Consider the following 11,042-nt stretch of genomic DNA (forward strand, 5'->3'; position numbering starts at 1 on the left):
CAGCAGAGTCAAGAACCGAAGCCACCTTTGCCGTAGAATAGAGGGTTCCAAAGATATAGTAAGGACTCTGGATTCTACAATGAAGAGCAGGTAAACAAACCGAGACGTACAGATCCAGTACAACAATACTGGTTGAAAAATAAGGGGAGTGAGTCTGAAGGGGACTACTGACGGTGCCGAAGAGAGGAGGAAGAGTGCATACTTGGTGCAACTCTAGAAATAGACCAGGCAGGACCATTTGTAGATGGGAAAATAAATGGGGAGAGTGTTACTTTTTTGGTAGACACAGGAGCGACAAGATCAACTGTCAGGTCAGCAGATATTAGAAATCTTCCTCTCTCGGACGAAGCAATCCAAGTGGTTGGTGTAGCGAATACACAGATTAAGACTCGTCTTACTGAACCAGTAAGGGTAAAAATAGGGAGATTCTCAGACATGCACAGATTTGTGGTCTGTGACACTAGTCCAGTGAACTTGTTAGGTAGGGACTTGTTGTGCAAGATGAATTGTACAATTTTTTGTACTCCGGATGAAATAGCTTTTGAGACACCGGATGAGGATGTCTTGTACAGGATGACTCTAGACAATAGAGAAAGTGAGATTGTTGGGACATATGCTGTGTTTAATCCAGATGATTTACCTCAAGAGTTGAGACACACAGTGAAAACAGCAGTTTGGGATTTTACTGGGGAAGATGTGGGATTGATGAATAATGTAGATCCAGTGAAAATTGCAGTAAAAGAGGGGATTGTTTATCCTAATATCCCACAGTACAGATTGACACCAGAAATCATTGAGGGAATAACTCCTATAATTGACAAAATGATTCAACAGGGTGTTTTGAGAGAGATACTAAGTAGCCTGTGTAATTCACCAATAATGGGGTTGAAGAAACCTAATGGTAAATTCAGGATTGTGCAAGATTTGAGAAAGGTTAACAAAATTGTGGTAGCATGTTGTCCCATTGTGCCAAATCCATCAGTAATTTTGTATCAGACTCCTCATGATGCTGAGTGGTACACGGTGATTGATTTGTGTCATGCTTTCTTTTCAATTCCATTGCATCATGACAGCCAGCCAATTTTTGCATTTAGATTTGGACAGCGTATTTTGGCATGGTGTCGTATCCCACAGGGGTATACAGAGAGTCCTTCGATATTTAATCAGTTGCTAAAGAAATCTCTGGAAAGTTTGACAATGCCTGAAAACTCAGTTTTGGTACAATATATCGATGACTTACTTGTGGCATCGAAGACACGTGAAGCATGTGAAGTAGATACCATTGCTTTACTGAATCACTTGGCTGATGGAGGGTTAAAGGTATCTCCAGCTAAATTGCAGTTTTGCAAGAAAGAAGTACATTATCTTGGACACAATATTGAAAAAGGTCTGAGAAAAGTGACCGATGACAGGATCAGAATAATTAGAGGGATGAGAGCTCCAATGACCCAGAGAGAAGAGAGGATGTTTCTGGGAATGGTGGGTTATTGTCGTCAGTCGATTAGTAATTTCTCCCTGATAGCAAAGCCACTGATCAAATTGACACAAAGTGAGGTGAGAGATCCATTAGAATTGGATGCAGAACAAATGGCAGCATTTGTAGAATTAAAAACCAGAATGTGTGAAGCTCCTGCATTGGGAATGCCAGACTATGAGAAAGAGTTTGAATTGTACTGCAGTGAGAGAAATGGATGTGCACTTTCAGTGTTAATCCAGAAACATGGCCAGCTGAGAAGGCCTATTGCGTACTTCTCATCAACGCTTGACCCAGTAGCTGTGGGTTTACCAGGTTGCCTGAAAGCAGTAGCTGCTACATGCAGAAGCTTGGAACAGAGTGAGGGTATAATAATGGGATATCCTGTAAGGGTATTCGTACCTCATGATGTGGCGATTCTTTTGACCAGAAGCAGAACTCAATATATGTCACATAGTCGGCTGACTAAATATGAGAAAATCATTCTGGGAGCATCAAATGTGACTCTTGAGAGATGTGTGAATGTGAATCCAGCAACACTATTGCCAGATACTGAGAATGTGAATGTGGGAGATGATGTTGATCATGATTGTTTGGATGTGCTTGATTACTGTACAAAACCGAGACCAGACATAAGAGATCTACTGTTGCCTGAGAGTGATCATGTGTTGTTTGTGGATGGATCATGTTTGAGGACTGATGATGGTGTGCTGAGTGCAGCATATGCAGTGTGCAAGGTTTCAGAAGTCATGGAAGCTTCGTCTTTGAAAGGAGTGAGGTCTGCTCAAGTGGCTGAGTTGGTGGCATTGACGAGAGCTTGCAAGATTGGGAAAAGTTTGAGAGTGACTGTGATGACTGATAGTCAATATGGATTTGGAGTTGTTCACGACTTTGGCCAGCTTTGGCTACAGAGAGGTTTCCTGACCTCGAGTGGAACTCCTATAAAGAATGCTGAAGTGATTGGAAAATTGCTTGAGGCGATACAGCTGCCTAAAGAACTAGCAGTTGTGAAATGTGCTGCTCATGGACAAGGAGATGATTTTGTTACTCTTGGTAATCGTTTTGCAAATGACATAGCACAGTATTGTGCAAAGAATGACAATTCAATTAATAGGGGACGAGAAAGGGAAATGTCTTTTTGTTCTGTGATGTTTACTAATGTCCTGGAAACATGGGATGAGGTGAAACAGTTGCAGGATGAAGCAGGAGATGAGGAAATGAAAGATTGTATTAAAGCAGGTTGTGCTCCAAGAGAGAAAGATCATGTTTGGATCTATAGAGATGGAAGGCCAGTCATGCCGAATAGCATGCTGTCAACAATGGCAAGGATGTATCATGGCCAGGGACACCTGGGGAGGGATGCTATGATTAGGTCCTTTAAACAAACATGGTACAATGCAAAATTCAGACTGATTGCAGAGAGCATTTGTCAAAGATGTTTGATTTGTCAGCAGTTCAATACTGGGAAAAAGACAGTGGTGAGTCTAGGAACAATAGGCAGAGAAGGAGGTCCTTTTACCAGAATGCAGATTGATTTCATTGAAATGCCCCAAGTTAACAGATTGAGGTATGTTTTAGTTGTGGTCTGTTTGTTTTCAAGATGGGTGGAAGCATATCCAACTAGGAGAAATGATGGAGTAACAGTAGCAAAGTTGCTGTTGAGAGAGTTGATTCCTAGGTACGGGTTCCCAGTGACAATTGAGTCAGACAGAGGGGGACACTTCTACAATGAGCTCATGAGTTTGATTTGTGAAGCATGGGGCATACAGCAGAAACTACATTGTGCATACAGGCCAGAGGCTTCTGTAGTTGTTGAGCAGATGAACGGCACAATCAAAAATAGAATTGGTAAGATGTGTTTAGCCACTGGAATGAAATGGCCTGATGTCTTGCCTCTAGTGTTAATGACTATTAGAGCTACTCCAGACAGAACTACTGGATTGAGTCCACATGAGATATTAATGGGACGAGCGATGAGACATGCATTTGTGCCAGTCAACAAGTTGATGACAATAACTGATGACATGGTTTTGGATTACTGTAAAAGCCTGGCTGACGCAGTTCATTCTGTGTTTCACCAGGTTGGAGGAGACGCTACTACACTTGAAAAGAAGCAAGCCCATGATCTGAGTCCAGGTGACTGGGTGAGAATAAAAGTCCACAGAAGAAGAAATTGCTTGGTTCCAAGGTGGGGAAGACCAAGACAAGTCATTTTGACTACTACAACTGCTGTGAAGTGCGCTGGAGTGAAGAACTGGATCCATGCAAGTCATACTCTGAGAGTGCCAAATCCAAAGAATGGGATTGGAAAAGAGTATTTTGAAGAATCGGATTCCAGTGATGATGAAGACACTGAAACAGTGAGAAGAAAAAAGAATCCTGAAAGGGGGGAAGGAGAAAGAGAGTCAGGAGATTCTTTTTTCTTACCAGACGAAAATTCAAGAGCTTCAAGAGGAGTATTGCAAACCTCAGAAGTAAGATCAGATTCTGGAAGGGTGCCTGAAGTTTCAACAAGCAGAGAAAAGAACAGTTCCACAGAAAATATTGCTGAGACAAATGAGGAGGTTGAAAGAGATCCACCTGAGATTGTTTCTGAAGAAGTAGGGTCAGAAGAAGATAGAGAGGGACAGATTGCGGAAGACCCCCGAGGAGGTGTAGGGAACATTCCTGATAAGCTAGGTGAAGGGACAAGTAGATAGCAAGAAGATTGCGTGCCGGAGATCCGAGGAGGGACAGAAGTAGCGAAATCTCAAGTGGTGGAGAGGAAGAAGTCTGTGGAGCAAAAGAAAATTGTAGTTGAACCAGAGGCAAATGAAACAGAATCAGATGAAAATGAGAATGAGGTTTCAGAGGGTCGAGTTCTGAGGAAAAGAACTTGGATTGGAGAGAGAAACAAACGAGAAGTGAAACAGAAAAGGAGTGTGAAAGGAGAACTTTGGCCTAACAAGATAAAGAGGCTAAGATATCGACTGACACGCGTGAATTACATCAAAAGCTGAACAGGTGAATGAGGTGTCGAGTCAAAATAAATCAAAAGAAGAAGAACAGAAGAAATCAAAAGAACCAGAGGAGATCAAAAGAATAAGAAAACCCAACCAAAAGTACAGGTCACCGGAATGGACATATGTGGCACTGCCTGAAGAAGAAGAAGAAGTGGCAGGGAGTCAAGTCAATCCGGAGGGGATCTTGAGAAAAGTGGTTGAGGAAGAGGGGAAATCTGTTGGAATCCTGAAAGTTATTCTGACTGACATTGGAGAAGAGTCGGATGCTCAGGATATTGAAGATTTGATACAATTTGATGTTACTGAAGAAGAAGTGAAAAGTGACAAGAATCCAAATTGAATAAACTGAAGGAGTCACTTGGAGAAAAGTGAAGGAGAAATTCAGTGAATGCTTGCTGCTCTAGAAGTTCAAGTAGTGGAGTAGTAGAGGCTAAGTCAAAAGAGACAGTCAAAGTAATAACATGGCTAACACTGAGAATAATCAAAGTAGATGTACCTTTATGAAAAGATGGTGCAGAATGTGCTGCTGCTGTACAGGATTATTAATGCTACTATGGAGTGTGCTTGCTTTATTAGTTACATTTAGAGTTACAATAGACACTTTAGGAGTACATACTGAGAATATGACTAATGTAGGGAAGAGTTCACAAAGAATAGTGCCAACTAGAATTAGTAATATATATTTACACAAAGATAGGTCAATTAATGATTTTTCTAGTAATGTTTTTTCAAAGTTGTTGTACGAATACGTGAAGACAATGGAAGTAAGGGATTGCTACGTCTGTATGCAGTTGCCTGCATCCGTTTCAGAAGGTGTTACTTATCACCATCTTCCAGCCACGTATGGGATTTCATGTAGTGTGTTGATTAGTGTTTTTTATCTTTTAGGGAAAATAGATTATTAGATGTCTAACAAGAATAATATTTTTGGGCAATTACCTATGAATAAGAAACTAAATCCTGCTAAAGAAGCTAACGTTTTAGGTGAGATTTTTATTGAAACAGAAGAACTGACAATAGATTATATTTTTAGAAACAATTTAACCTGTAGTTTGGAGGAAGAGGAAAAAGCTTTCTTAGATATGGTTGAGAAAAGGAGAATGAGTATGCATAAAAAGGCAGGAGACTATAAAATGAGTGAGACAATGTGGGGCATTGAGATGGGAAAGAAGTTGAAGGAAGGGGCCAGTCCAACTTTGGCTTTAGATGCATCACAGAAGGGTAAACTATGCATTACTAGAAGGAAATCCCAATATGATACATACTTTGTTGGGGCTAGTGAGTGTCATGATACATACTTTATTGCAACCGGGTGGGGATTCAAAGGAGGAGAAGATCCAGTTTTCCCGGGAGTGTATTATATTTGTGGGAACAGGGCTTATTACAGGTTGCCTGACCATTGGTATGGCACATGTTATGTTGGCCTGGTCTCTCCGAAGATATTTCATATAAATAGAATAGAAGATGCAGAAGAGATTAATCTACTAACACGCTTTAAAAGAGAAACTTGGTCAGAAATTTTAGGAGATATTTTTGGAGCTTTGATACCAGCAGTGGGAGTTTCATTGAATGCATATGGAATTTGAAAGCTGTCAACAGTGGTGGATCGCTTATCGACAAGTACCGCTGGAGGCTTTCTAGTAGTTAATACTGAAATGGTTGCCTTACGTGCAATGTCTATGCAAAATCGACTTGCCCTTGATATTCTATTGGCAAAAGAGGGTGGAGTCTGTGGAATTTTGAAAGTTCAACATTGTTGCACTTACATTCCTGACGAAAGCAAAGATCTAAAGGTCTATATCAAAAATATTACTGATTTGCATGAAGAATTGGTACCCCCTGGAAGCTGAAAGTATCTGGACTAAATTAGTTAATAAAATGATTGCTGTTAAGAATTTTATAGCTAAAATAGGTAGTACTATATTTGGTAAGATATTGTTTCCTTTAACATGTGTGATTGTTGCTTTATTGCTACTCAGATTGGTGTGTGTGTGTTGTAAAAACAGGGGAGGGAAAAAGAAGATAATGAGAGAAAATATTGAAAAGAAACAAAAGAGGTCAAAGAGAGACCCACGAGAAATAGAACTGGAGGAATTTAGGGAGAGTGTGTATTTGGAATCAAAGAGAGATGATGAGAGAGAATCTGGTGTGTAGTGCTTTTACTAAGACATTTCCAATTTCTCCTAAAAATGGGGCTAATTTTTTTTTTTGGGTTGGTTTTTGTGGTGATAATATATCACCAAAGGGGGGATTGCTGGAGCAGGGTTTTCTGTCAAAATCCGAACATCAGCTTATGTTTATTTGTCGTAATTAAAATTACTAATAACTGATTTACTAGATATTAAATTTGTTAATGTTTTAATTAATCAACTTTACTAATGAGAAGAATTACATGTGGGAATGCATTTATGTTGCTTTATTAATATGATTTTGATTTATGATTCGGGCAACGTTTTTCAAATCTAAAATGAGCTTAGTAATTTTAAGAAGATTTTTACACACTTCAAACCTTAGATTTACCAAATCGGAGGATTTACAACTGTAAACAAGATCCGTCCATCTGGCACCAAACTATTGCCCCTTTGTTAGTCAGTGTAAATCAAAACTCTATGCCGTATTTGTGTATAATATATCCGTATCTAAATGTAATATGCAAAACATGTTCAAAACTCTGTCTGTACTCATAGCTACATCAAATGCAAGGGCCCAGCATTAAAATAGATTCTGCCACTGAGAGTCCTTCTGGATACTACGGATCCGATGGAGAGCAGAGAACAATCTGAGAACAAATGCCACATTCTGGAGGGGCCAGCTCTGGCCTTTATCCTTCCCAGGTTGATAAAATGACTCAATGTAAGAGAGTATCAAAGATCAGGTATCAGGGCGGAGAGGATATCAGGCTTTGGAGCACTGCTGGTTTAGTGTTACTGACCTATGGTCTCCATACATCGCATATCACATGGTGGATACTTCTGTAGGGGAGAAAGGTATAAGGTACGTGGAGAGAGATGGAGCAGTGTGAGATGAAACAACAAGCTAGAGACGATGAACTGACCGAAAGTAACCACAATATTAAAAAACATCACTCACCTTCAAGTCAATAAATGTCTGTTTTTTTCCTGTAAAGTGCAAGCATCGGCTTAAAAATCATAATTTATTTTGCAGGTGGTCCCAGTACATGCTGTGAAAAGAATGCTCCTGTGCGATGCTGGGCAGGAATGGAAACTGAAGAGAAGGGGGAATAAAACAACTGAGAGCAGTGAATGAAGCCCCGAGTGCGCGACCACTGCTGTGATGGGCACTTGTAACAGATCTGCTTCCTGTCCCTGGGGTCACCGCCCTTGCACGGCGGCATTGGGCTGACACCACCTTTTATCACATAAAGGCCGCCAGGGATGGGCTCCTGGCTAGCAGGTGCTGCACCACGTGACCACAGGAACAAAACTGTTTTAATCAGGTGCACGGATCCCTTTGTAATGACATCCCGAAGGGATGACAGTCCAGACAACACCTGGGTTCTGCCACTAGAACCGGATGGCACAAGAAAATGCAATGTGTGACCTCAGGTCACCTTCTGCCGACCAAGGCTCTGTTCTGGAAATGCTGACATTTCACAACTCTGTTTTTATAGAATCCTTCTTAGATATTGTTGATCCAAATGGGATGGCTTCTGACCTCATGCTGGCTTTGGGAGATGTGAATATCGGGTCAGATAATCCACTGGTTCTCCCTCATCTCAAACCCTGCGTAAAGGCGCGTAAAGGCGCGCAGGCTCTCGAATCCAACTAGCTGTGTGAGTTTACAGAAGACTCACCAGAACATCTGTCCCCCAGATTACTGCACTGGACATCTGGCCCCTAGAGCTGCCTTTACCACCCTGTAGACGAATGACGTACACATGTTGACTTTTAGCTCATTGGTCCACGGTTTTCATAACTTTCCTGTTAAGGGACATGTTTATTATGTTGCGCCTTTAAAAATGGTGCCGTGGAGGAGTTTACAGTTTATTTGACAGGAAGAATGGTATGTGAAGTCCTTCGTACTGTTTTCAAACTCCATTTTTATATGAACTTGCACCCCAGGACATTGCATCGATGAATTCAGAAACCAATTCACAATACCAATGAACTTGTGAATCGATCAACTAGGCCTTTCGAGATAAAAGAGCCAAGACTTGCAGATTGAAACTGTTCATCCTTCATATGTGTGAGTCTTTGGACACTGCTGTTTACCAGAAACAAGTTTTGAACATAGAATTATTTTACCAAATTCCCTAATAGAACCACTTCTCACTTTTCTGCACTGTAGCCCCTGTAGAGATTTTACCACACATTACCTTGCTACTCAAGCCATTACATTGACTTACTGTTGTGTGCGCGTTATTGGACTAGGGTTGGATTTTTTAGGTCCAACACTTCCCCTACTGTTGCATAGATTGGAGTTGGAAACATAATTTATACTATTACAAAGTCCTCAACCCCTAAAGCAAGTCGCTGTCATGACTTGCATGCTAAAGTAACACATAGTGATATCACAGGCAGTGTAGTGACTGTGTTGTAAAGGCACAGGGTAAATACCTGTGGGGATCCATCATACAACCAATGGAACTGACTTCATCAAGTCCTGCGCCCACTCCCACTCCTGTTACACCTCCATTGCTCTGTGTTCAAGACAGGACCCATTTATTCCTACAGAAGTAGGCCTCATCCACCCGAGGGACCTCCCTCAGACAAGGTTAGTCCTGGTCATGGGCTGCTTTGTCACAGGTAGAACACATGATCTTCGGAACTATTGAGGTGCAGGAAAGTAGAGTGCACCTTAGGGTACCCCAACATCATCATCAGGCCCCATTCCGTCCACCTATTTGGAGCCCAAGGATAGAAATAACCTCATGTCTTTTAGAGTTGGGTGGACCTTCAATATGCTGATGTTGGAGACAACTCTACACCTCTGACCGCTGTTTGTCCACCCACACTGTTTAGAGTGGGCAGACAAATGGCCAGTTTTCACTATGCATCACCGCCAGGCAGCAGAAGGCAACGCAAGGGGTTAAGGGAGATTTCCTAGGACATGCACAGTCACCTTGCGTGGCTCTGTGTGGCACAGCAAATCCAGATTAAAGAGGAAAATGCCTCCAAAGAATGTTTTTGTGCAAGGGTGCCTGCATTGGCGCTGGGCAGCCATCAGTGCGCCAATGCAGGGAGAGGCAGGAGATGCTGCATTCCTGCTCTCCTTGTTCAGCACAGCAAGTTGTCTTGCTGCATTGTATTGCAGGACATCGTAATACATTTTGCCTTAAATTGGTGGTTAAAGCTGTGAGGATAGCTAGCTACTAGGTAATTTTCAAGCAAGTTGTTACACACACAGTTCTTGTCATATTTTTGGTGTTCTAATGGTCTTGTTTAAGTTTGCAAAATCAACCAAATGGCATGAAACAAAAGGAGGAATCTCAAGCATTAAATGAGCATTGACAAAGACAATAGGTCTCACCTGTGGGATATATTTGCTTCGGAATTGATTTTTAGCTATGCAGCATGGATAAAAACATAATTTTTAAAAGTGCTATGATGCAGCCAGAGCTAATGTGCTTTTTTATTTAAAAAAATAAACAAACAGTGTTGGGTTCAAGGCAACAAGGAAGAAGAGACTGCGGGGAAAAGGATGTTGGAAGGGGAGAGGACACACGTGATACAATGAGTAATCACATGGACAACGCAGGGTCGCAGGAGAGGCTGGGAGGCAAACGTTCAGCAGAGGATGTGGGTAAGCAAATGGGCAATGGACGGTAGGCAGGAAGGAATGGGGCAGCAAGCAACAACAAAGGGTGAGTGGCTAAGAAACGATGGGGTAGCAAGCTGATGATGAAGGGTGGGTGTGAGGGGATGGGGAGCAAGCTGACAATAGAGGGTAGTCTGGGCGGAATGGGGCAGCAAGTTGGAAACAGGGTAGGTGGGGGACCCTACAATTGAGGGTAGGGAGAAGGGGCTGGGAGAGCAAGCTGACAAAGCAGGACAGGCAGGAGTGGCTGGGGCATCAAGCTGGCAATGAGGGGAATGGAGGAGGGACTGGGCAGCAAGATGACAATGGAGGATGGGAGGGAGGGAATGGGGGAGTAAGCTCACAACAGAGGGCACAAAGGAGTGACTGAGACCCCAAGCAGTAAAGGTAGGGAGGGATGCAGGTAATGTGGAAGAAAGCGGTCAATGGAGAGCAGGAAGAAGGGGCTGGACCAGCAAGCTGATAATGAATGCTGGGGAAGCAAATTGACAATGGAGAGAGGACAGGAGGGAATGGGGAATCATGCTGACAATGTTGGGCTAATAGGAGGAGAAAGAGGAAGCAAACTGACAATGGCGAGCATGCAGAAGACAATGGGGAAGGATATGCACAATGTAGGGTGAGCAGGAAGAGATGGTAATTAAGTTGACAACAGAGGGTTGACAGGGCTAGGGCAGCACCAGGACAAGGAGGTTAGTGGGAGATGCTGGGGGAAGCAAATTGACAATGGTGGACAGGCAGGGCTGGGGATCAATAAGAGAAGGGGGTTAGGGAAGCAAAAACTGCAA

Source organism: Triturus cristatus, chromosome 7, assembly GCF_964204655.1.
Source record: "Triturus cristatus chromosome 7, aTriCri1.1, whole genome shotgun sequence".
Classification (NCBI taxonomy): domain Eukaryota; kingdom Metazoa; phylum Chordata; class Amphibia; order Caudata; family Salamandridae; genus Triturus; species Triturus cristatus.